Genomic DNA, 24376 nt, shown 5'->3' with positions numbered 1-24376 from the left:
TGCTACTTGGAAAAACACACACAAAACCACCCTCTCATCCATATGTTCCTGGGAGATGTAAAACCATAACATTGCTTCTGCGTAATCCACAACAAAAGCACATGCAAACAAGATTCCACAGATTCCTGTACAGTAGACTAATCTCACTGTTAGTGCCTCTCACAGGAATTTCACAGGCATTTTTTATTTTATGGTTTGTAACATTTCTGATTAGTGTCTCTGTGTTGTTGTTTTTTGTTATTGTCATTGTTTTCAATCTCACCAAACTGGTGTTGTTCTTATGCATGTTTAAACACTAGCATCTTTAAACGATCTATATTTTTCCAGTCCTTCCAATAGATTCTCTTGCCATACTGCTGTATTTCTGCTCTCAGAGTTAATAAGCGTTTGTTTTTTTAAAAAAAAGATTATTATTTTTAAAGGAGCTGTCAGATCCCTTGAAGAAGGAAAAGAACCCTGATCAAAATATTTGGAGGTAATTTTCTTTTTTCTTTTGTATTAGCAAATGATAAATATGAGACAGAAATTATGTGGGTAATGGGACAATTGACTTAAAAAGATAAATTAAAGTGACATGTAAATTGCTCAAAGAGCACTGCAGTGCAAATGGTATATATGACAATAAATGGACCCCTGAACAGATTTACAAGGCAATCCTATACACAAGAAGTTAAACTGAGCCAGATTAAAATATGCCAGGATTCAGTCTAAATCATCCCCCCACATATCGCTTCACCAATGTTTGTCCACAGACAGTTTTCCAGGTCATGTGACTAGCATGACTAAACCGCTACTGATGCACAGAGGACTGTGACAAGTGCCAGAGTGCACGGAAATGCCATTTACCTTCCTACCGCAGTGGTACCTATTTATCTACTTGCACTGGTGTGCTTTTGAACTGCTAGGTTGGCAGAAGCTGGGACAGAGCAACGGGAGTTCACCCCATCACTCAGATTCGAACTACCGACCTTCCAATCGGCAAGCCCAAGAGGCTCAGTGGGTTAGACAACAGTGCCACCCGCGTCCCTAAAGCACCCAGAGCAGCACACAGGGTAGGGAGGGAACGTTGGGTGTTACAAGCTGATATGCGTGCACAGATTGAGTCTTCGTAATAGCACAACATTGAATTCCATCCCATATAAGAAATAAAAGAAGCAATAAAAATACAATTAAAATCAATATAAATATTTAATGCAATGGATGTGCCCTCTCCCATCTTCAGCCACAAATTCAGAGGCATGTTGTAGATCACCTGATTTTCACTTGCAGACCACAGATGGTCCGTGGATCACAGTTTGAGATCCTTCAGTGAGCAGGAGAGATAAATAGACGAGGCTGGCTCAAAAGGAATACATCTTCTGATCCAGACAAAATTAATGGTTGCTGTTGATGCCAAGGTGGAGACTTGGAAACTTTTATACATTTTTTTAAAAGCCTGTCAAAACTGAGGCTGATGTAGGGAGGTATTTTAACTGTAGCAACTCCCAAGAACCTGGTATCTAAATTAAGCTAAATTTATCCAAGGATCCCAGGACTGTGTCATGAACAGACACAGAACATTAAAAAATGCACCTGAATGGCTTTAAATAAACCCAGAATGAAACAGATAAGCACAAAGTAATACAGTGGTAGGGTCGGTGGTGCTGTGGGTTAAACTACAGAGCCTAGGACTTGCCAATCAGAAGGTCGGCGGTTCGAATCCCTGAGACGGGGTGAGCTCCCATTGCTCGGTCCCTGCTCCTGCCAACTTAGCAGTTCGAAAGCACCTCAAAGTGCAAGTAGATAAATAGGTACCGCTCCGGCGGGAAGGTAAACAGCATTTCCGTGCGCTGCTCTGGTTCACCAGAAGCAGCTTAGTCACGCTGGCCATATGACCCGGAAGCTGTACGCCGGCTCCCTCGGCCAATAAAGCGAGATGAGCGCTGCAACCCCAGAGTCGGCCACGACTTGACCTAACAGTCGGGGGTCCCTTTACCTTTAATACAGTGGTACCTTGGGTTAAGAACTTAATTCGTTCTGGAGGTCCGTTCTTAACCTGAAATGTTCTTAACCCGAGGTACCACTTTAGCTAATGGGGCCTCCTGTTGCCGCCGCCGCGCAATTTCTGTTCTCAACCCGAGGTACTATTTCTGGGTTAGCAGAGTCTGTAACCTGAAGCATCTGTAAACCGAGGTAGCACTGTAGTGGCTGATATTGGTATCTGTAATAGAGATAGCCAGGAGAGAAAGGAGAGAAAGACTTTAGTGAGCAAGAAAGGGATGTAGAAAATATAAGTTGTGATGTGAGGACACAATCCATCCTAAATTACCATTGTTTTCAATGAAAATATAAGCATGCATTTAACTTTTCCCCACTAAAATCAGTGAGACTTTAAAGCTGCAGTCCTGACTCCTTTGGAAGCTCACTCAAGACTGAGTCCCATATAACTCAGTGGGATCAGGTAACATGATGGATGGATTGCAGTGCTATTTTTATAGAAAAAGAGGTGCCAGAACTCACCATGAACACCTCCCTCGTTCTCTTATTATGGCAACGGCGCCCACCTAAGAGATACCAGAGCTGAGTTCTGGCGAGTTCCAGCTGAAAAAAGCCCTGATGGATTGTATCCTGAATATCCTTGTCTTTCTAGAAATCCTAGAGAATTTATCTGTCAGCAATGTGACCTCTCAGTCCTCTCTACTCTGGATTTTACTCTCCGTATTTCACAGAATGCAATGAAGCTGAATGATTCAGGACAGATAAGGTAAGGTACTTCTTCATGCTGCACAGACATATTATGGAACTTGCTTTCACAGGAGGCAGTAATGGCCATGAACTCTGATGGCTTTGAAAGAGGAATGGACTAATTCATGGAGAAGAAGGCTATCAATGACTTCAAGCCCCAATGGCATCTGGGCAACTGCTGTGAGAACAGCTCACTGTGAGATGGACCACTGGCCTGATCCAGCCCGCTCTCCTTAAGCTATGTTCTTAAGCATAGTAACTCTCAACAGAAAACATGGTTTTCTAGTTACAGATATGGTTTTCTAGTTTGCTTGTTGTTAACAATAGGAACCCGCTAGGGTTTCTAACTGACCAGCAAAAAATCCAGCCTGGTCTGTTCTAGTTGCTGCATAACTGTAGCTTGTTCTGCAGAAATCAGCAGGCAAAAGTTGCATGGTGCAATGATAGCAGGGGGGCAGTAAAATAGTTGGCAACTTTAAAAACAACCATAGAAAGCTTGCATTTCATTTGGGAATGAGCAGAGATTACCCCAAATTCCAAGTTCAATACCCACAAACTCTTCCTTTTCAAGGCAAACAGTTTTACCTAGATAATTCATCAGGCAAAACATGCAGCCAATGAACATCCCTATAATTATACTATCATTTATCAAAGATTTTCCCCTTCATGTTCAGCCCTCAATTATAGTTCATTCTTCATTTCTGAGGCAGACACCACTAACAGCTAAGCATGTTAAAACTCAAAACAGAATCATCCATCACTTTTGTTCTTAAGCCATTCAACGTGCATTTGACAAGATGATCATGAGTGATGTTGGTGTTTTCTTTCCTGAAGCTGATAAGAGATTGGCAACAACTTCACAGAGCACACTGGCCAATGAACCAGGCTGTCAGATGATGAGATAAGCTAAGATGCTGCGTCTTACAGAGCTCATGCATGTATACAGTGACAGCCAATGTTACCAGTTGCAAGGGGACAAATAGCTCTGGTGGAGTATAGGTATTGTTCATTCAAACCTAACCAGCCAATTTTGAACAGTTCAAACACTTTGTCACCATCTACTCTGATCCATTTTTCTATATGGTACCTGTAAGTTTGCTTTTGCCTGGATTGCTTTTAAAATCTGAAGTCTTACTAAGCATTTATGTCTTTCGAAAGGCTATGATATGCAAGATAAGATTTGCAAGGCCTAATATACATTCATGTTCTTTGCAGGAAAATCAGTTAATTCAAATAATGTTTTAGTGCTCTGGTGCTTCCCATCAAAATTACAACTTCCATTCTGCTCTGCTCTACAGCTTCAGACCCTTTTGTGGTTGCTAATACCCAGTAATGATGAGGCCTCTATCAAATGGAAGAGTTGGAACCTGTCTGGAACTGAAGAGAGTCCATTTGTGCCTTGTACAATGGTTGTAGAATGAAATCTTTCTCTAGACACCATGAGTGTTGAATGACTTATCACAATATTTGCAACCACTTCTGCCAGGAAAGCTTGGTCCTCACAAAGTATTGGTCAAACTCCTCACATCTCTCCATTTCCATCCTTCTGCTCCCTCTCTCGAGCCAGCATGAAGAGAGCAGATAAGTTCCCTGTCCCTGGTCCTAATGCTGCCCCTTCCTCTGAAAAGCCACTCCTGAAAATCAAAGGAGGGGAACTGTCCAGAACCAGGCTATGCAGGCAACTCACCTGCTTGTACCACAAAAACATAGTTTTCTTCTCAATCCAGAATCATTCGTGCTCAGCCTCAACATGCTGCTTTCAATCTAGAGCTCTGAAAATGACTTGCAAAAAGTAAACATACGTAAGATGGAACTATATCGATCTTCCATTGAAAATGGCAGCCTGTGGCTGAAGTGGCTGTGCATCAAGCCTAATTTGATTTGAATTGGGGTAGGTGTGAATCAGTCTTTCAGCATTTCATGGCTTTTTTCCTGGCCCAAGGACCCCACCCTGCTGTGTGGACTAAAAGCAGACAACTAATGGCACCAGTTGCTTTAGTTCCTCTGCAAAGCAGCATCACTGTCTATGTATGCAAAGCCGACCACATGGGGACTGTGGAGCAGAAAAGGCAGCTCACTGTGGGAAGACTATAAATTCTGTAATAACAGGGCCTTCCTCCTGGGCTTGGCCATCTATCATGTAAATATTTTAGAGTCTGAGTTCATCTCCTGGCTAGAGAGATTTTCTGGCTGCTGTCCCAAACTGACGCAATGCTCTCCATGACTGGGACATTTATTACATGTGCTGCATTAGGCACTCAGTTCATGTAGCAGTAATCAGACCTGGAAGGGGAGGGGGAAGTTTAGGAATATATGTATTTTGATGCTGTTCTACTCTGTACAACCTATGACATCATTTGAAGAAGGCCACACTCCGTATATCGTTCTCCTCTCCCTTCCCTTGCTCTTCCTCCTTCCTCCCCTTTTCCCTTCCCTCTCAACTGTTATAAGAAAAAACTACTCCTTTCCCCCTTATGCTAGCAGTTTGTCAAACTGTCTTGCCTTTATCTCATCTTACACACGCTTTGCAAATAAGCACAGGGTGATTGATGTGCTGCTAACTTCTTTTTTAAAAAGAAGAAGTTGGGCTAAATAAAGCAGCCCTCCCCAAAACCAGTGCTTTGTGGAAATGTAAGGGGAAATCCATCGCTCTGTGCAGTGTCTTAAAAAGTCTTATCTCAGCAAAGAGAGCACAGGGCAGGAGGGGTGAAGCGGGAGAGAAGAGCCTTTTCCAGATAAACATAAAAAACCTCCAAGTTCCCTTCTCTCGCACCACTCCCACCTCTTTAACCTGACTGGGCGACCCTGAAGAATTCACAAAAGCATCTGTGACCCCCTCGGCCCTTTGTAAAAGTGTGCATCCCCTCAAAAGATCACGCCAGGGAAAATCTTGCCTGCTTAATTGCGCCCAAATGTTGCCACCATGGCTATTACAGAAACCTGTTAAAAGTTTACTGCTGGCCTGTGCTGATGGTGAACAGTAAATCAACAGATGAATGCGAAACGTGTCATATTGACTCATGTGGGAGCAGACAATAGAGGCTGAACTTTCTACATTATTATTACTGCTTTCCTTCTGCAGAGATTAAGGAGTGGCTCTGCAATTTGTCATGCACAAGGAGGACGGAGATAATGAAGTGGGGGCTTAGGCAGGCAGACTTGGGATGTTAACAAATGCTAGCAGGTCTAAGTGACAACTCAGCAGCAAACAGAGCTTCTCTCTCTTTGTTTTACAGTTATACTACAAAGGCTGTGTTCAGGCGGTGCTTTGTTCCCTCTTCCTGGCATTTCTGTACCTGTTAATTTTCACATTTTATGTGATCTTTCTCATGATGTAAAATCCAGTTCTGGGAATCTAGTGGCAATTTAGTGTTCATTTCCATGTTAGTTGTTTGCAACCCTGAAAATCCATAATATTGGGGGCAGGTTTGCTTATGTAACAAATTTTGGGGCTATAATTTGGCATACCTCCTAGTGAACCATGGGGGAACAGAACTGTCCAGAAAGTGCGAGGGAGTTTGTTGTTGCATCACACCAAACCACTAACATGAGTGAAAAGCTACAGTTCCACAATGCAACAGGTAAGGTAAAGGGACCCCTGACCATTATGTCCACTTGTGACCGACTCTGGGGTTGCAGTGCTCATTTCGCTTTATTGGCTGAGGGAGAAGGCGTACAGCTTCCGGGTCATGTGGCCAGCATGACTAAGCCGCTTCTGGCGAACCAGAGCAGCGCACGGAAACGCCGTTTACCTTCCCGCCCAGAGTGGTACCTATTTATCTACTTGCACTTTGACATGCTTTCGAACTGCTAGGTTGGCAGGAGCAGGGACCGAGCAACAGGAGCTCACCCCGTCACAGGGATTCGAACCACCGACCTTCTGATCAGCAAGTCCTAGGCTCTGTGGTTTAATCCACAGCGCCACCCGCGTCCCAATGCAACAGGTACTGCAATGCAAAAGGAACCAGTGAAATTAATGCAATAATTTGGGGGGGTTCGGGTCAAAGAGTTGTTGAGGTTTTTTCAGGGAGCTTTTTTGCTGAGGTTTTTTTAGGGGACCCACAGTTATTCAGCTTCTTTGGGGAAAGCCAATGATCTACCAGTGATCTACTGCAGATGTCCAGTGATCTACCAGTAGATCACGATCTACCCGTTGGACATGCCTGCAATAAACCTCACATCTGAATGCAGCCAAAGTTAAAGCAGTCTCCCTTCCCCCAGGTTTATCTACTCAGTTTCTCCCTCTGTGGATTTGATATTAAGCTCTTTAAATACCTCTGCTGTGTCGGATAGGAAGACACTGTGGCCTTTGTATGCCTTTCAGCGTTAAAAAGAACACTCTGCATTATTGTAGTAAAGTGGGAGAATGGTAAAATACGGCTGCTCACATATTCTCCATGTATACTAGGTGCAGTGGATGTTCTCACTGTATCGTGCGGGCATCTCAATTTGCAAGCCCCAAGACCCAGCAGTCAAAACAGCCAACAATCAGCTGACTGTCAGCACTTGCAGATCATAGCACAGCATACGTCAAAGGCACAGCATGTAAGAAATCAGGCGGAGGCCAGGTAGGCGTGGTTGAAATGGCTTGGTGGGCCAGATGGGGAGGCACGCCTGGAATGCAGACTCCCCACCACTGAATTAAGCCCCTAGACATGTGATGCACTCAGTGCTGAGAGTTACTTCACAGTGATCCCTTCGTCTTTCCTTAAGAAATGTTGTGAGTCTCATGCATTCCAGATGGCAGACAAACAAAACGTACGACACGAGATATCCAACAAAACTCACTTAAAAGGAAACAACCCAAACAGTTCATAAAACAGCTGGAAGCCAGTTCATTTATAGGCAACTTTTATGGTTATGAAAGATCAGCTGTTGGGACAAACTTTCTTAAGATGACGAACTTCACACGAAAATGCTGATAACTTTTCTGGGAGATGCCACCCTCTGAAAATCCGCAGAGTGGAGACATAGGGAACCAACCTTAAAATTAGGAAGGTGAGAAACTGGGAGAAACCAAAATGGGCAAATTGACCTAGCTGGGCCTGAGTGTGTGTAAGGAGCAGTGGCTCCCTTCTTACCTAGAGTGCAGGGCCAAGGAAGGGGCAGGGGCTTGGTTCTCCAGCTGCTGCTGCTGCTGCCTGTGCTGCTACTCACAGCTGGTGAGGGACAAAATAAAAATACGTGAAAGGAGAGCTTATCCTCATAAGAGGATAACATGTAAGCCAGCCAAGACAGATCTATCCCCTCCCCAAATACCTTTCTTTAAAAGGGTCATATTCATTGGGGAGAGCAGATTTGGTCTTGATTAGTATTATTTCCTTTAAGCTCCTGAAAAAGCAAACTTGAAAGCCAACTGAATTGTGCCAGTACATTCAAATGGCAGAATGTCTGTTTCCTTTACATTTGCAATTTGGAGGGGCCACTGAGGATGTGCTGGGCGTGGGGTTGGGGGGGGGGGAGAATTATTGGATGTGTGAAAAATGCTTTTATGCTCATAACCCCCTAAACTCTGCGATTTGCCAGGAATTTCTGGGGTCCCTGCCAATGGCAAAATAATTCCCACCACCACCACAGAGGACACGACTTACTAGAAAAATATATCTCCTTTCACATTAGCTGAGTATTACAGAAGTTTTAGTTAAATTATATGCATAATTTTCCCTCTTATGGGCAAGCTCTCAGCTGCCTTTTCCCTTTCAAGAAGGAGTGGTAGAAACTATTCCACATGGCTAATGGAGTATGGAAAAGCACCAGAAGGAAAAGTAGGTGGAGCAATGGATGTGTCACCCTCACGTACAACATTTCAGCCACACAAAATTCAGAGGGTTCTGTATACACACACACACCCTTCCTTCCAGGCAAGCAAGAGGCATTATGGGAGTTCAAAGACACATTCCACCCAGGCAAAAGAACTTCAGGAGAATATGGAGCAGAGTCAGTGAGGGGTATGACTTAGCTTGACTCCTGGAGGCCACACACAGAGAACTGAAGGGCCACATTTGACCTCTGGGGCCTGGGGTTCCCTACTCTTGTTCTAACAGAGGGTGATGTTATTATTGACAGAATCAATTTGTGATAATGTGTGGGACAAGAGCCCATTGGGAATCCTTAGATCAGAGGTCAGCAACCTAAGGCCCATGGGCCAGAATCAGCCCATGAGTGGTGGCGCTGTGGGTAAAAGCCTCAGCGCCTAGGGCTTGCCGATCGAAAGGTCGGCGGTTTGAATCCCCGCGGCGGGGTGCGCTCCCATTGCTCGGTCCCAGCGCCTGCCAACCTAGCAGTTCGAAAGCACCCTCGGGTGCAAGTAGATAAATAGGGACCGCTTTCTAGCGGGAAGGTAAACGGCGTTTCCGTGTGCAGCTCTGGCTCGCCAGAGCAGCGATGTCACACTGGCCACGTGACCCGGAAGTGTCTTCGGACAGCGCTGGCCCCTGGCCTCTTGAGTGAGATGGGCGCACAACCCCAGAGTCTGGCAAGACTGGCCCGTACGGGCAGGGGTACCTTTACCTTTACAATGAGGGGTATGACTTAGCTTGACTCCTGGGGGCCACACACAGAGAACTGAAGGGCCACATTTGACCTCTGGGGCCTGGGCTACTCTTGTTCTAACAGAGGGTGATGTTATTATTGACAGAATCAATTTGTGATAATGTGTGGGACAAGAGCCCATTGGGAATCCTTAGATCAGAGGTCAGCAACCTAAGGCCCATGGGCCAGAATCAGCCCATGAGTGTCGCTTAACCCAGACGCCGGAAATCGCGTCTGTGCATGCCCAGACACTGAAAATCGCTTCTGCAAGGATCTCCGTGGAAGTGATCCGGCCCATGCCCAGTAAGCCTTGCCGACCCCTGCCTTAGATGAATCCCCAAATACGGTTTTTATTTGTGGTAATGTAAGCAAATCTAGGGTCCCTCAACAACCACAAAACTTCTTTGTCTAGCAGAAAACTCAGGCCTGTCCTTGCTCAAGATTCCCCCTATTTCCCCCACCATGAACATTATCCAAAGAGTAAAGCTTCAGAGCCAAAAATCTCTTCATTCGGTAAGACATATGCCAGCCAATATGAAGCCTTTTGAAATTTCCTTGCTTTCAATAGCAGGCAGTTTAAGAAATGGTTAGCTCTCCAAATGAAATAAATTTGGCATCAAATAATGCTTACTACTTTGCTGCATTGTGCCTAGTGATGATACTTGTTATATTTCTAGAGCACTTTTTCTGAGTGCTCTTAAGTGATTTATATAATATTATTTCAATGATGCTTTCAAGAAAACATTGTTAGGTAAGCCGGGGCCATTAGTTCCATATTACAGATTGCAGGTGGTAGAGATGGTGGCTTGCCTAAGGTTCCCTTGATGAGTTCATGCCTGAATTTGAGATATACTCCCAGCAGTCTGCAGTCCTTTCACTGGCTGGAGTGGAAGGAGGTGCCAGGAAAATCACTGTACTGGCTCAGGATGCAGCAGGTTCCAAGCCATTTCAGCCCCTCTCTGCCTCCAGAATGCTCCATTTCAGGGCTTTCTGTGGGTTGTTGTCCACCTGTGTTTTTGGCAGGGAGAATGGGGAGTTCCATGGTAGCAGAATGTTTTGTGGTGCCACCGGCAGAGGCAGCAGAACTGGGCAGAGGGATACCTCTGCCCAATGGAAACATCCCCTACATCACACAAAGGGACTTTGGATGACAGCCTTATTCTCTTACCCATAACACTACACCCAGGGTTTTTTTCAGCTGGAACTCTCCGGAACTGAGTTCCGGCACCTCTTTTTCTAGAAAAATAGCACTGAATCAGCTTCCCTCATGGTATGCTGGTTTTAATATACAGAAAAGGTGTCTACATTTCTCATTTGCTATAAATATTTTATATAACGTGTAGCAAAATGTAATCTTGTCAGAGGCAAACTGAGTGCACGGTATTCAAATCACTCTAAACCAAGACAAACCATTGAAATTTCATATCTTCAGGCATGAACTCACCAGGGAGACCTGTAAGTAACTTCTGTTTAAATGCATTGCTTGGACTGTTAGATGTTCCTCAGTCCTTGTGTGACCCTCTGTTCCTAAAGCATTTACACCGGGGCCACTTCCTTTGGCTGGAATACTATTGCTGCAATGCCAACATAATGTTGTGTCTTGCTTAGCAAACCTTAAGTTTAAGCTATATTCAAACTAAGAAATTTTAAAAGATGGCAACCACTATGTACAGCAATAGCCAGAACATGTGCAAGCTAAGAAGGTGATGTTTTGGAAATGAGAATGATCATGCTCAGTGGCCATGGAATGCTGGCTGACAGATGGAGGAGAAAAACATGGGGAAACAAGAAAGAAAGAGGATTGGACTGGATTTCCTGGAACAGGGTATGGCTTACCAGCTAGAACCCTGAACAGAAGCACTCCACACTGTAACAGTCTATGCAAGTTCCGCTTGTTAATATTACCTTTTAAAGTTAAGTAATCTTTAAAGAAATGTGCCTGTTTTACTGCAGAAGAGCAGTTGGCATCCATCAGCCTCGGGAGACAACAGGAGAGTGTGCCTTCAGGGTAAATTCAAACCATTGGAGAGTTACAGTAGCTGTAGTGACCGATATGGGAGAGACATGTTTTGTTGCAGCTGGGGCAGATGAAGGCATCCTGTTGTGCTGCTACAGGTGCACCACGGCATTTCTTCTCTCTGTGCTCCTCCCAGCAGTCATTCCTCCTCTGGTCACTGTCTACCTCCAGGCACTGCCGCAAGGGATTCCCACACAGCGGAGTTGATGTTGCCAGACTTCATGTCATGTTTGCAGACACCTTTGTAATATAGAGTTAGTCTGCCAATGGGCCTGGTGCCTGAAGCCAGCTCCCCTTAGAGCACGCCCCTGGCAACCCTGCTATCTTCCATTCTGTGGACATAACCAAGACAGCCTAGACGTCACTGAGACATTCTGGAAATGTAGGCTTTGGAGAACTGATATTTGTTTGAAACTCTGCCCTGGCAATTAACCTAAAATCATAATTTTACCTAACCAAGGAGGAGGAGACGTTTTTCCTTTTTATTCATGTCAGTTAGTTCCTTGTCTATATATTTTTTCAAGAGAAGCATGGGGGAAGAACAGAATCTGACACGCATTCTTCAGTGGAGAACATTTCTTGGTTTCACATAATTCAGTTACCATATACTATCTTGGAAACCACAATAGCTATAAATAATTTGACCACACTTTCCTCTTGATAGTATCTCTCAACACATTCACATGCCTGGAGAGAGAGAGAGAGAGAGAGAGAGAGAGAGAGAGAGAGAGAACAAACAGTCAGATATTTGTGAAATGAGATGAGAATATCGGAGTCTTTTGGTTGCGAGGCGCGTGAGGGCTAAACGGTCCCTGCCTAGAGCTTATGCTTTTATGCTCAACGCAGTTTCCTGACAGAGGCTGCAGAAGCATGTACCCTTTGAAGGCGCAAACTACCAAAATGTCACCTGAAGGAAACAAATAGCACTACTCATCCAGGCAAGGCTTGGGTGGAGCTATTTCAGTCAGCCCTAACGATGCTTTCATGATAAGCACCAGAGAAACTCGCTGAGCACCCCAAATTAGACAAACCTGGTGGTTTTCATGCTAAGCCATATTTGTGTGCTTCAGACATCTTTGACCAATAAATCATGCTTTTTTAAAAAAATTGACAGTATACACACACACAGGCAGATAGGAATGGGAAAGAAATTTGTTTGCTTTACCTGTCAAAATCACAATTGGCAAATCAAAACAGCACCCTCTTTTTTTGGAATTTGCACTTCTCTGACCTTTGCAATGCTGTTCTCCAGCCAAGGAATGCATATGAGGATGAGTTTATTAGTGAAATGTGCATGCAAAAATGCATACATTAGTGACAAGAATACAGAAAGATGCTTTTATTTAGTTGCAAAAATGCCTGTATTCAGCAACAATTGCAGTGCTTTTTTTCTGGGGAGACGCAGGGGTATGTATACCCCTAAACATTTTGTGAATCTGATGGGAGAAGATACTATTTTTAAAAAATAGTTTCTTCTCTAGCACAGGGAATCATCAGTTCCGTTGCTACCTCCGATGGTGGCCTTTTGTCCATTTACTGTATTCATTTTCCCCGATTTGAGCTATAAAATGATGATTTTCTCAAGCCAAAATGAGAGTACCCCTAAGCATTTTTTAAAGAAAAAAGCACTAAACAATTGCATACAATAATGTACATATTAGGAGAAGTGTGCAAATTTTGCAAATGGATGCAGAAATGGGGCTGGAAGTATAATTGGAAAAATGAGGATTTATCTTTTCCTACAGGCCGATCAACAATGACACTGTTACATAACTGTAGCAAGCCTTTCTTTTCCTACGTGAAGGTCTTCCGCTCCTCGTGACAACCAGGCTGCCCTGGTTCAGAGGAGTTCAAAGCACATGACTTTGCATGCAGAAGCAAGCTCTGGTGTGGATAAGCCCATGGGCTGCCTGAAAAACAGTGTGCCCACATTGGTGGCATCTCATTAATGAAGCCCTTGAGAAATTCCAAAGATGCTATCACTTGTTGGATCTGAAGAATGGTTGTTAACTGAGGACAGTCCTCCTCCATCATCCCTTTCAGGGTTATTTCCTACGCTGCAATTTCTTTGTTTGTTCTCTTGTAGGCAGAAATTGCCACAATAAAAGGTGTGACCTTGTCTAATTTATCTCTTTCAGTCTCTGGGACTAAAGATGCCTGTAGCCGTTCAAACAATGCAACCATCCCAACAGCAGCAGTGCCCTTCAAGAGTGCAATCTTGTCTTTCAGTTGTGCTCTTTTGTATGGAACATTGTGTGAGTGCTGTTCAGCTTCTATGACTAGCAGCAGAATTCCCAGACTTGCCTACTCAAAAGTAAGTCCCGTCATGGAGGTTTCTGGGGCTTACTCCCAAGTAAGTGTGTATAGGATCAAGGTCTTAAGGATGGGAACATGCAGGCGCTGAGACAGCTTAAAAAGTTAAAGAGCGAGGCCAGAGGAACCATCATATTTTCTGTCAAAATATTTAGGGGGAAATGTTGAGTTGCTGAATCAGAAGCACCCGCTTTGAGAAAGAAGGTTTGGCTCATGCACAACAAATGAACAAAATCCGTGTGTTTATTGCACAATGTAACTTAACATCTGGAAATGTGGTAAGACAGAAGGGAAAGTGATTCCATGCACAGCCAATGTACTGCCTGTTGCAGAATCCTGCCTTGGACAGCCAGCTCACCTAGGCAGAGAATGATGAGGGGTTTTAAAATATATTTTTAAGGCACATCCAGTTCTTTCTCATTTCTGCAGCACACCTGATGCCAAAAGGACATTCAGTGTTAGAGGTACGAAAGAGCGAGCGAAGGAAGTAGGAAGGTTTTGTTTCACATTAGGGCAGACTTATAGGCTGAGTATGCATGTTGCATTTAAAGCACAGTCATGCCCCAAGGAATCCTGGGAACTATAGTTTTTTTAAGGTGGTGAGAGTTGTTAGCATACCCCTATTCCCCTCACAGAGCTATGATTCCCAGAGTGGTGTAACAACCAAGCCCTTTCCATGAGGAACTGAGAATTGTAGCTCTGGGAAGGGAATAGGTGTCTACTCTCAGAACCCTTAACAAACGACAGCTCCCAGAATTCTTTGAGGGAAGCCATGATGTGATGGAAAAGTTTGTTTTGCTGGACAGGTTGGGTCCCCAAGTGTTTTATTTTTATTTTTCCCTGCCAGCAAATGGTTAATGAATGGCAGCCTCTGATTGGCCAGGGTTCCAGGAGAGGGGGTTGAAAAGGAGAGGATTTGGAGAGACAGTTTTTTAGGTTGGGATAGTAGTTGGGACTGAGGTAGGGAGATAGGTTAGGAGTCAGGTTGGGAGATAGGGAGTGAGAGGAGAGAGAGTTGGTTCTGGGTAGAAACATCCACTCTGAGGAATATATCACAAACTAGAGAAAGGAGTCTCTGAGCTTTGTGTGAAGGACAATGTGTGGTGTCCTGTAAGAGTAATAAGCCAGGAATTAACTGGGAGACTGAGGCTGAGCCAGGAGTAGAAGAATCTGAAAAGATAACAGTCTGCTTAGGTCTCATTCCAGTCAGGAGGGGAGAGATTTTTCTACAAAAAGAAAAGACTCCCAAACCAGTTAAGAGGGGTGCGGAGATCCCTTGGGTCTGTTACTTGGAGTACCTCAGGAGTAGGGTTGTCTAAGGGATGTGTAACTGACAGGAAGTACCACCTTATTTAAGAACCAAAGTATTAAATGGCAACAGCTGTGCAACAACTGAGAAAGAACTGAAGTGAAATAGCATTATAATCTGAAGTATCCTATGTTTTACTCACTTGTGTCATAAACTTCCTTTGTTTAATAAAATCTTTATTGTTAATTTGATCAAATCCTGCCTGAGACTCCAAATTATTAAGTTGTCCCTCACACAAGCCCCCCTACTATCTTGGGTAGTTTGTAGGAATTCATGGAATTGGTGTTCTGTCAGGTGGGTGCACTGTGTTTAAGTGAGGGCGGGCCCAACATCACCAGGGGGAAAAGTGCTGTCGCGCTGTCACACATGAGAGTTTAAAGTGGTATCATGTTGTTTTAAATATATGATGTGAATGTGGTTGATAAACGCCAGGCTGGTAGCACCCATAGAGTTGGTCAGGGAGTATGACTTGAGAAGGAATAAAACCCAGAGGCTTATGTGTGTAAAATGTGGGTATAACAAAAGCATTCTGAAATGTATGCCTTTCAGGGAAAACCATCATTAAAGCTTACAATGAGCAACCTTAGTATTTCTTTATTTGATTTTCCTTTTAGTTAGCTACTGTTAAGTAAGGCATCCCAAGGCACTTGTAAGGCACCTCATCTGTGAAATACTTGGGACTTGCACGCAGTTTGAAAGCACTGTGGCTTGAGGCTGATCTGGAAAAAGTTGAACTGAAATTGTTTGAACCCACAGTACATTCGAAAACGGAAGCATAAACTATTTTACTATCACTTCTTCTGTGGTTGGTCTGATTCCTATTGAAATGAATATTTCATTTATGAAGTGTCCTTTTTGTGGCAAAGCTGTGTGCTCATTCTAGAACAGGGCTTATAAATGCAAGACTGGGAGTCACAAGGAGAGAGCATGAACTGAGGGTCTTTGCCCAATGACACCCCCCCCCCCGAAAAAAAGCTGTATAGGAATATGCAGGCACTACAGCAGGAATGAATACAATATGGCATTTATTTCATTGGATTAGAATCTGGACCTTTTCAGACAGGCAGTTTATATTCAAGATGCTTCTCATTTGGTTGTAGGCTCCACAGCGCTAACACAGCAAAGGAAGTATTTCTGCTTGGGGCTTATCACGGCTCAAGCAGCAGCATTTTGCAGCTTTCAAATTAGATGCCTTTCCCCAGCTAATGACAACTTTACAGATTGGGGTGCTATCCAAACCCTAGCATTCCCTTACACATAATCCCTTACCTTGGGATCGTTGGAAGATTACTTACGAAGCCTGTGAATATCCCAATGTGAATATTGCGACGCAAATTCTGTGTTAATAGGAGAGTCTAACGTTCATACTGATATGAGCATGGATCTAGTTACCTTAATTGATATGGAGAAGTTTCTTTTGGAAGAAGACGATCAGATGAGTAATTGGATCTCGTAGGATTATAAAGCAAACAATTCTGGTTTACAATTGCGTTAGCTAGTAAACATGCTACATTTAATAATTTTAAATGGTAATTTAAAGATTGAGTTGTATGGGTTATTTACATATATTGGCTCAGCAGAGGCCCAGGGAGTGGATGATGAGGTCTTTGTGTCCCCCTTGCAGAATGAAAGTGTTCCACTAGAAGTGGGAGAAAATGTCAGAAAGGGACAATGAGCTTCTGTTGGCTCAGATTTCATTTAATGATAAACCACGACTTCTGTCAGGTAGCAGTCATGGGGTAGGGTGGGGTGGGACTTCACTGCTTTCCTGGCTTCCCAATGCTTGAGTCACTGGTGGTTATGAGAAGAGGTAGGTGCGGTGTTGGAGCAGTGGCAGGAGCATTAGATCAGCTCCACCACTGCACCAGCACTGCACCAGCACTGCACCAACCTTCTCAAGGCCTCCATCTTGGTAACTAGAAGCAACCCCAGCATTGGGAAGCCTGCGGAGCTGCCCTGCCCCACCCCTTCCTGCCCTGCCCAGTCAGTTGCTACCATTTCTGCCCCTTAAGCAAAGCCACAGAATTGAATCCATTCAAATTGCAACACATATGCACATTAAGGGGTCAATAAATCTTGCAAAGATATTAAAATCTCAGCTTAAATCCCCAGCAGTAATTAAAGAAGGTATACTTCTGTGCATAGGTGCTTCTCTGCTTATACACGTCCAACTCACGTGTGGGAAATAATTAAATAAATCTATTTCAACTGCAAAAATGTGTGAAAAGGGCAAAAAAAAGGCCACAAAAGAGTGGGGAAACGGCAAAAATGTTGCCAAAGAGTGGGAAAACAGCTAGCAACCCCAGGAGGATTTGCAACTGCAATCCCATGAGCCTTTACACCGACCTCTGAGGCCTGTGGAGAGTTGGAGTTTGAGAAAGGAGGTTTGGTGGGATCATTTGTGGTGGAGTTTGGCAGACGAAAGGGCGCAGGCTTTCCCCATCTAACAGTATATGCGCGGTACCCAGAAATGTCACCCACACCCCCACACCCCCACACCCACCCACCCACACATGAATGGGGAGATACCTGTACATATAATTCTGAAGACATACACTATATTAGTGGGGAAGGTATGATCTGGTCTGGGATGAGGTTGGATGCATTTAATGAGTGCCTGTAATACTGATGTTGAGAGGCACATCTCCCCCCCCCCCGCCATGCCCACATCATTTTTAAAAACTCATCTGTGCATGGGTGGAGAAGCCTTTTCTCAGTATAATCCTGCAGCTGCATGCTTTCATACTTTGCCTTGAGAGTATATGGTTGAACTCACTGCTGAGGTTAATTCTTCAGACCTTGCCTGACTAGTCAGTTTCAGCTCCATGTGACTCCCTCCTTGAGAGGCTGAGTGCCCTCCCTCCTTGTGTGCTGAAGTGTATATCATCCAGACTTAAGATGAAAGTCTTCCACTAGGTATGGAGTCTAGTGTACCCCCTCCCCACTGGTTACAAATGGATTGGATATGTACGACCTTTTCCAGGAGTGCCTCACAAAGACTAAACTGTGGAGCAGTGCATATCCCTCGTTCGCTATCTGATCCATGCACAGCCACTAGTCACTGCTAAAATCCTCAGACAGGATTAGATAGTGTTTTAAAATATACTACTAGCATTTTAATTGGAACCATATGTCCTGCTTTGAGACTCACTTGCTTCCATGACAGAAATCTTAACCTGGAATCTAATAGTTCTGTGTTCCCTCTCATATCTTCCAACTCCCCTTTTTTCACTTTCTTAAACCTTCCTATCCTATTTGCCGATTTCAGATTGCTGGTAGGGACTTGTTTGTTTTTGAAATGTGTTGCACAATGCATAGCAAGGCCTTCTCAAATAAAGGCAGAAAGCCACGCAACAGTGAAGGACCAGGAAGCTCTGTCCTGTCTAAACAGCACTTCTGTGCTAGAGCATTAGCGCAAAGGACAAGGCACATAGGGTTGCTATATTTAAAAAAATAAAAACCAGGACACCCCTAAATTTGTTGAGCTTTTTATAGGAAGACCCCCAAAACATGGCTTTTCAGCACCGCCTTTCAGAAAATCCGGACGTATGGCAGCCCTAATTGAGCTCATGCACTTGGTGCAACGGTGATTGCGCTCCTTTGCTACAGTTTAGCGCAGGGGTGGGAAACTTGGGGTCCTCCAGATGTAGTGTCACTCCAGCTTCCATTAGTGAATGGAGTCTTGCAACATCTGGAAGGATGTGCACATTCCTCACCCCTGGTCAGCTGTGCCTTCTGTGGTAGGGCAGCAGCAGATGGCTTTCGTGCCAGTACGAGGGAATGGGAAACGATGTGTACAGTATTTTATTGTTGGCATTAGACAGCTGTTAGAAATCGATCATTCAATATTGCAGCACCTACACTTTGAAACTTCCTGCCACTTGACACCAGGCAGGCACTTTCACTGTACTCTTTTTGGGCCCTGCTGAAAATGTTTTTGTTTGGAAAAGCCTACTCGGCCATGTAGAATGTAGATATGTGTTTTGAATCTGTTTATTGCTGGTTTTAATTTATTTTTTAAAGTTTTAAATAGTTGTTTTTAGCTGTTTTCAGTGATTATTTTATTCTCTTTGTAAACCATTTAGAGGTTTCCCCACCCCACAGTCAAGTAGCGTATACATTTTATGAAATAAATAATAAATAAACTAAGGGACGCTTTTCTTTTCTTTTTTGCCAGAAACTGTCATCTTGTGGCATTCCTGACAGGTTTAAAAAAGTAGATTAATAACACTATAAATCCACTATTTAGTCAATATATTTCAGATATTATTTCTATTGAAGATTGGTGTGTGTGTTGTTGGGAATACAGGCTAAAACAGGCTAAATGTTGCTATGCTGGACTATCATAAGTGCTTCTACTACTAGCTTCTACTACTAAGCCAATAGTGGGAAGTGACTCTAAAGTTTCCTGTTTGACATTAGTTCCTTCCTACTGTGAATTGAGTGATTTATTGTACAATGAAGCCATTACAGAAAGAGAGAGGAGGTGCTGGCTGAAGCCAGCCAATCTACAGCACTACATTTATAGGGCCTATAATTATCCAAATTTTTGAGATGCACAATAGTATCTGCTGAAAGGGAACATCTGGGAGGGGAGCGACATGTCCCAATTAAACGATGGATGAGCAGCTTCGTGTATTGGATAACTTGCTGTGTTAATGGGGTTGCAATTTTACAAATGCCACTCAAGTTAATAAACATGTTCCGAGAGTAGCAACGCCCGGAGGACACCCAGAGATCAAGTGAAGAAGAAATGTGTTCTCCCAAGCAATTCAAGATAACAGAGCAACAATAAGATGGACTAAATAATAAAAAAAGAGTGCAGAAAATGTCACAAGCTCATGTGCTGTGGAAGGACATTAGGGAAGGTGCTAGCAATCGGTACCCTCCCCTTTTTTTAAAATGAAGATGACAGTTCAGTGTCAACACAGAGAATTTTTCAGTGTCTGGGCCAAACTTGCAGATGACATTCGCAACATTTTTAAGCAAACGTGCATAATCTGGGTGGATTTATTTTGGAGGAAAGGTAGCTGCGGGGCCCCAATCTGCAGTGCACTTTTGATCTGGATTATTGATTATTGATTAAATATATTGGGCTGTGTACACGTTGCCAGCTTAAAATACAGCTAGGTTGTTCTTTTCCTCAATTCGGATCAAAGCTGGTTTGGTGAAAAGGGCACCAAAATGCAGCATCTCATAAGAAATGACAGGATAAATACGGATTGTAGCTAAAATGTGCACGGCACTTCCCAAACCAGCAGTGAGAGCAAAGAGGAGTTTGTATACAACCTTAGCAACATTTTTGAGCTCTAGTGTCTCAGTGTGGTTTACACATTTAAAACACAAAAGACATTGAAATCAGATAAAAACTAAATAAACTAAAACTAAAATTGGAACAGAGCCCTGTACTGGTTATCTGCTGAAAATCACTCTCTTCTGGCTGCTGCTGCTTTTTTAACTCTGAAAGTGCTGTCTGGTCTAAATAGCACCTTCTGGAGCAAATAGCAACCAGCTAGGGAATATTTCAGGAAAAAACAGACTTAGGACCTGAATCAAGACTGGGGTGCATGTTCCAGCCAGGGGCCTGTGGGAGTTTTCCCTCCAAAATAAAAGCAGCCAAGATAAGCACATTTGTTTATATAATTGACTAATGTCATATGCAGTTGGCCCTTAATTTTTATGCAGAAAAGGGTATACAGGTGGTGGTTGAGGCATATTTCTGTTCCACAGCTGAAATTCTCAACTAGTGATGGGAGAGAAATTTTATTCAGTTTGTATTTAAAGGTAAACCTACCTAATCCACACTTTCAGAAACAATATGCCAACCAAAATACAACCATTCTTTGAAATTTGCACTGTTTGGAATTTTTCTCTAGCCAGGCAAAGTCTACAAAAAGGGTAACATGTGCATATAAATGCATATATGAGTGAAAATAACATGGGAAATTGCTTTGTGAAAAATGTATCTATTAGGAGAAATTCGCACTAAAATGCTGGTGAATTTTCACGAGAACGTTAAAAAAAGCAAATTGATGTGGAGAGCTGAGCTGAAGACTGGGGGGAGAGAGAAACTGAGAAAAACCAAAACTGACAGATTCACTCATCCCTACTATCAACCTACCTTGGCAGCAGAAGCAATGAGAATATCAGAATGGTGATGGTTGAGGACTTATCCACATCAGAGCAGTGCAGACATTCATTGAGATTCCCTGAAACAGACTACTGTAAAGCAAGATGAGACTAGCCTGTGATGGCTATTTTGTCCCTGCACTGTAGAACCCTTCCAGACAACCTGTTCATTGGGCATTCATCCTGATTTGTTTGCAAGGCAATTAGACGACGTTGTGTCAAAGGGTCATTGTGCACTTTCTAGTGTGCATTTTCCCCATCCCTTTCCTTATCACTTTATGTTTATCCCCACCTTTTGGGGAAGCAGGTGTGTTGCACAAGACAGTCAGCTGTAAGTGTGCAACCTGAACTTGCAATTGAATCCAGCTCCTAAACAACAACAATTTAGACTAAACTAAATTCAAGGTTCGCAAGCTACCCTACGAACGAAAGCAAGCACACAGAGAATGATCACAACAGCTACTGCTGCAGGAAGGTGATATTTGAATAAAGATTCAGAGAGGGATGCTGAGAAAGAGGGGGACATCAGCCTTGAACAGATGTATTGATGTTTGATATAAAGCACAGAAGCATCTCTTAGGTTTGAAGAACATGCCATGATAATAATAATAATAATAATAATAATAATAATAATAATAATAAAAAATTTTATTTATATCCCGCCCTCCCCAGCCGAAGCCGGGCTCAGGGCGGCTAACAACAATAACTAATACAACATTCTAAAATCATTTCATTATAAAATTAATTCAGATTGATCGCAACCATTGGGCTAGAGTTCTGTGAAGATTGCCAAAGGAGGGAGTCAGGCTGTGCCCTGGCCAAAGGCCTGGTGGAACAGCTCTGTCTTGCAGGCCCTGCGGAAAAATGTCAAGTCCTGCAGGGCCCTAGTTGCTTGTGGCAGAGCGTTCCACCAGATCGGAGCCACAGCCGAAAAAGCCCTGGCTCTAGTTGAGGCCAACCTAACCTCTCTGTGGCCTGGGACCTTCAAGAAGTTTTTGTTTGAAGACCGTAAGTTCCTCTGTGGGACATACCAGGAGAGGCGGTACTGTAGGTACGAGGGTCCTAGGTCGTATAGGGCTTTAAAGGTTAAAACCAGCACCTTAAACCTGATCCTGTACTCCACCGGGAGCCAGTGCAGCTGGTATAGCACCATGCCTTGTGAACTTGTGTTTTCTGTTGTAAAGGTTTTTTGGAGTGGGGTGGGGGAGTTCCTGGATGTCTACCACTCTCCCCCCCCCCCCGGGCCCTGACAGATGGCCATTATCTCCCTCACTCCCCAAGACTTCATATTCCCCACATCTTCAGCATCTTCTTATTTTTTCCCTTGCCAGTGTACTCATGGCTTGTTTGCCGTTCCAGGCATGCTGCTCGCACACTTTGGGAAGGACTTGTTGCTAGCAACAGCTTTTAAATTCCAATGCCAACCTACTGGGAGAAACTATATTTGGAATGCGCACGTGCCTGCCTTTTCATGTTCCTTTTGTGCACAGGCTGGACAGTTTGGTGCCAGCGTCTGTGTATCTGAAGCGCAATCAGCTTCTTCTGCTCAGGTGCCAAAATTCCACAGCTCTTCAAAGGAGATGGGGAGGGGGAACGATATTAAAGAATTAGGTCAGTGATTAATTTAGTAAGGCTTCCTTTTTTAAAATGCAAGTTAGTTTTTTTAAAATTTTGTTCTGTTTAACAGTGAGCTCCTGCTCTGCTGAAAAATTCCACTGAATTCACAGCCAAACTACAAGTGATAGTGGTGGGATTGTGCCTTGAATTGTGTGGACTGGGGTGGAGGTGGAGGTGTGATTTAAAATGGATGGGTGGAGGGTCATTCTTCCTCAATCTAAGACACATAGCAAAAGATAGCTCAGCTGAGAGAAAGGCAGCTGAGGAGAGGGAGGGAGAGCGAGAAAAATAGGGAGGAAGGTGAAAAATCTCCCATAAGGTAAGGGGAAGTCCGAGAAGTAAGGTTATGAAAAAAAGGCTTTTGAAATTATACATGTTTATATGTTTTCGTTTGTTTATGTGAGTGTGTTGTTTTGTTTTTTATTTGTGTTGGAAAACCAATAAAAATTATTATAAAAAGAAAAAGAAAAAGCTCCCATACATGCACCTATTTTAATTTGCAACCCATTCCGCTTTACACATGATGGCTACAGATTGCGTTTAACGACATGGACCCACCTCTGTCACTTGCAACTCATCGCTGTTCAGGGTTGCGTTGTGATGCTTCTAGTGTAGTGGGTGTGCTCACATATGAGAACCCGGATAGCTCAGCTGCTTAGAGCATGGCGCTGATCACGCCAGGGTTGCAGGTTTGATGGCACAGCTGCATATTCCTGCATTGCAGGGGGTTGGGTGAGATGATCCGTAGGGTCCCTTCCAACTCTACAAGGCTGTTGGAGCCAACTCCAGGGGGCCATGGGTGCTTGGGCACCCACAGTAATATTATGGTGGGTTGAGGTGAAACCCCACAAACAGCTGCCTTAATCAGTTGTGGAGGATAATTCTGGGTACCTTCTTTGGTGTCGGACATTGTTTTGAGAAAGTGAGGCATTGGGATGATCTAATGGATGATCTGCACCTAGCCTTGTCTTGGAAGTCACACAGGCTATCTATAAAATCGGACAGTTTGGACAGAGTTTTAAACCTTTGCCTAACGAAAGGACGTAACAGGTTGTTATTTTACGTACAGGAAATGATTTTAAACCAGGTGATTTTGCTGCTCCTCTGAATCCAAGCATATCACTGGAAAACAACATGCTGATATCTAAGCACATATTCCAGTCTTTAAAATATGGCAGCTCCTGAAAAGAATGTTGGTAATGTTCACATTATTGTTATTAAGCAATCTCCCCCCCCCACCCCCACAAGTGCTTCAGTCTATAGCTGCGGTCTCTCTCATTAACTTTGCTTCTTGATGCATTCAGTATGCAGATTCTTCCAGTGCAATGATTTCTGCACATCGCCATATGCCATGTCCCAGGAGAACGGGCAGGGCGGGGGCAAGGGGGTGGGTGGGAGGGGGAGCAGCACTAACCCTTTCTCTGATATCCAATGATAAGATGCCTGGGTATTTTTTCCCAAAAGCAGCGCAAACAGCAGCGGGTGGGCAGTGGAAGGCTGCACTTTGTACTCTTCCATTTTCACCTAATAGCTTTCATTGCACGTTGAAGCTCCGGGGGTTAGAATGACAAAGGGCAAGGAGCTCAAGAAAGATTTCTGTCTAGACCTTATGGGTGGAAGACTCTTTGGGGAGCATTTTCTACAATGCAGAAAGCGACAGCCACTTTCTCAAGTGCAAATAGAATTGAGTGGATGCGGCGGCAGCTATTTTCCCTGGCCTCTTACCATTTCTACTC

General features: G+C 43.7%; 1 long non-coding RNA gene across 4 annotated transcripts in view; it reads left to right on the top strand.

Moving 5' to 3' along the window:
• The first annotated feature begins 2514 nt into the window (after positions 1-2514).
• The window catches only part of LOC310848262, a 36762-nt gene continuing 14900 nt past the window's right edge, over positions 2515-24376 (top strand). The window contains exons 1-3 of one of the 4 annotated variants that reach the window (XR_014566245.1): positions 2515-2743; positions 4023-4110; positions 4292-4341. This is a non-coding gene — a long non-coding RNA (uncharacterized lncRNA). Of the gene's footprint in view, positions 2744-4022; positions 4111-4291; positions 4342-4456; positions 4616-13410; positions 13587-24376 lie in introns of those variants that run through there. The other 3 variants (XR_014566242.1, XR_014566244.1, XR_014566243.1) reach the window with 3 other exon arrangements.

The sequence above is a fragment of the Podarcis gaigeae genome, assembly GCF_964106915.1.
Source record: "Podarcis gaigeae genome assembly, chromosome: 7".
NCBI lineage: Eukaryota > Metazoa > Chordata > Lepidosauria > Squamata > Lacertidae > Podarcis > Podarcis gaigeae.
Note: the sequence above shows the minus strand (reverse complement) of the source record. Positions and strands in the feature narration are given on the sequence as shown.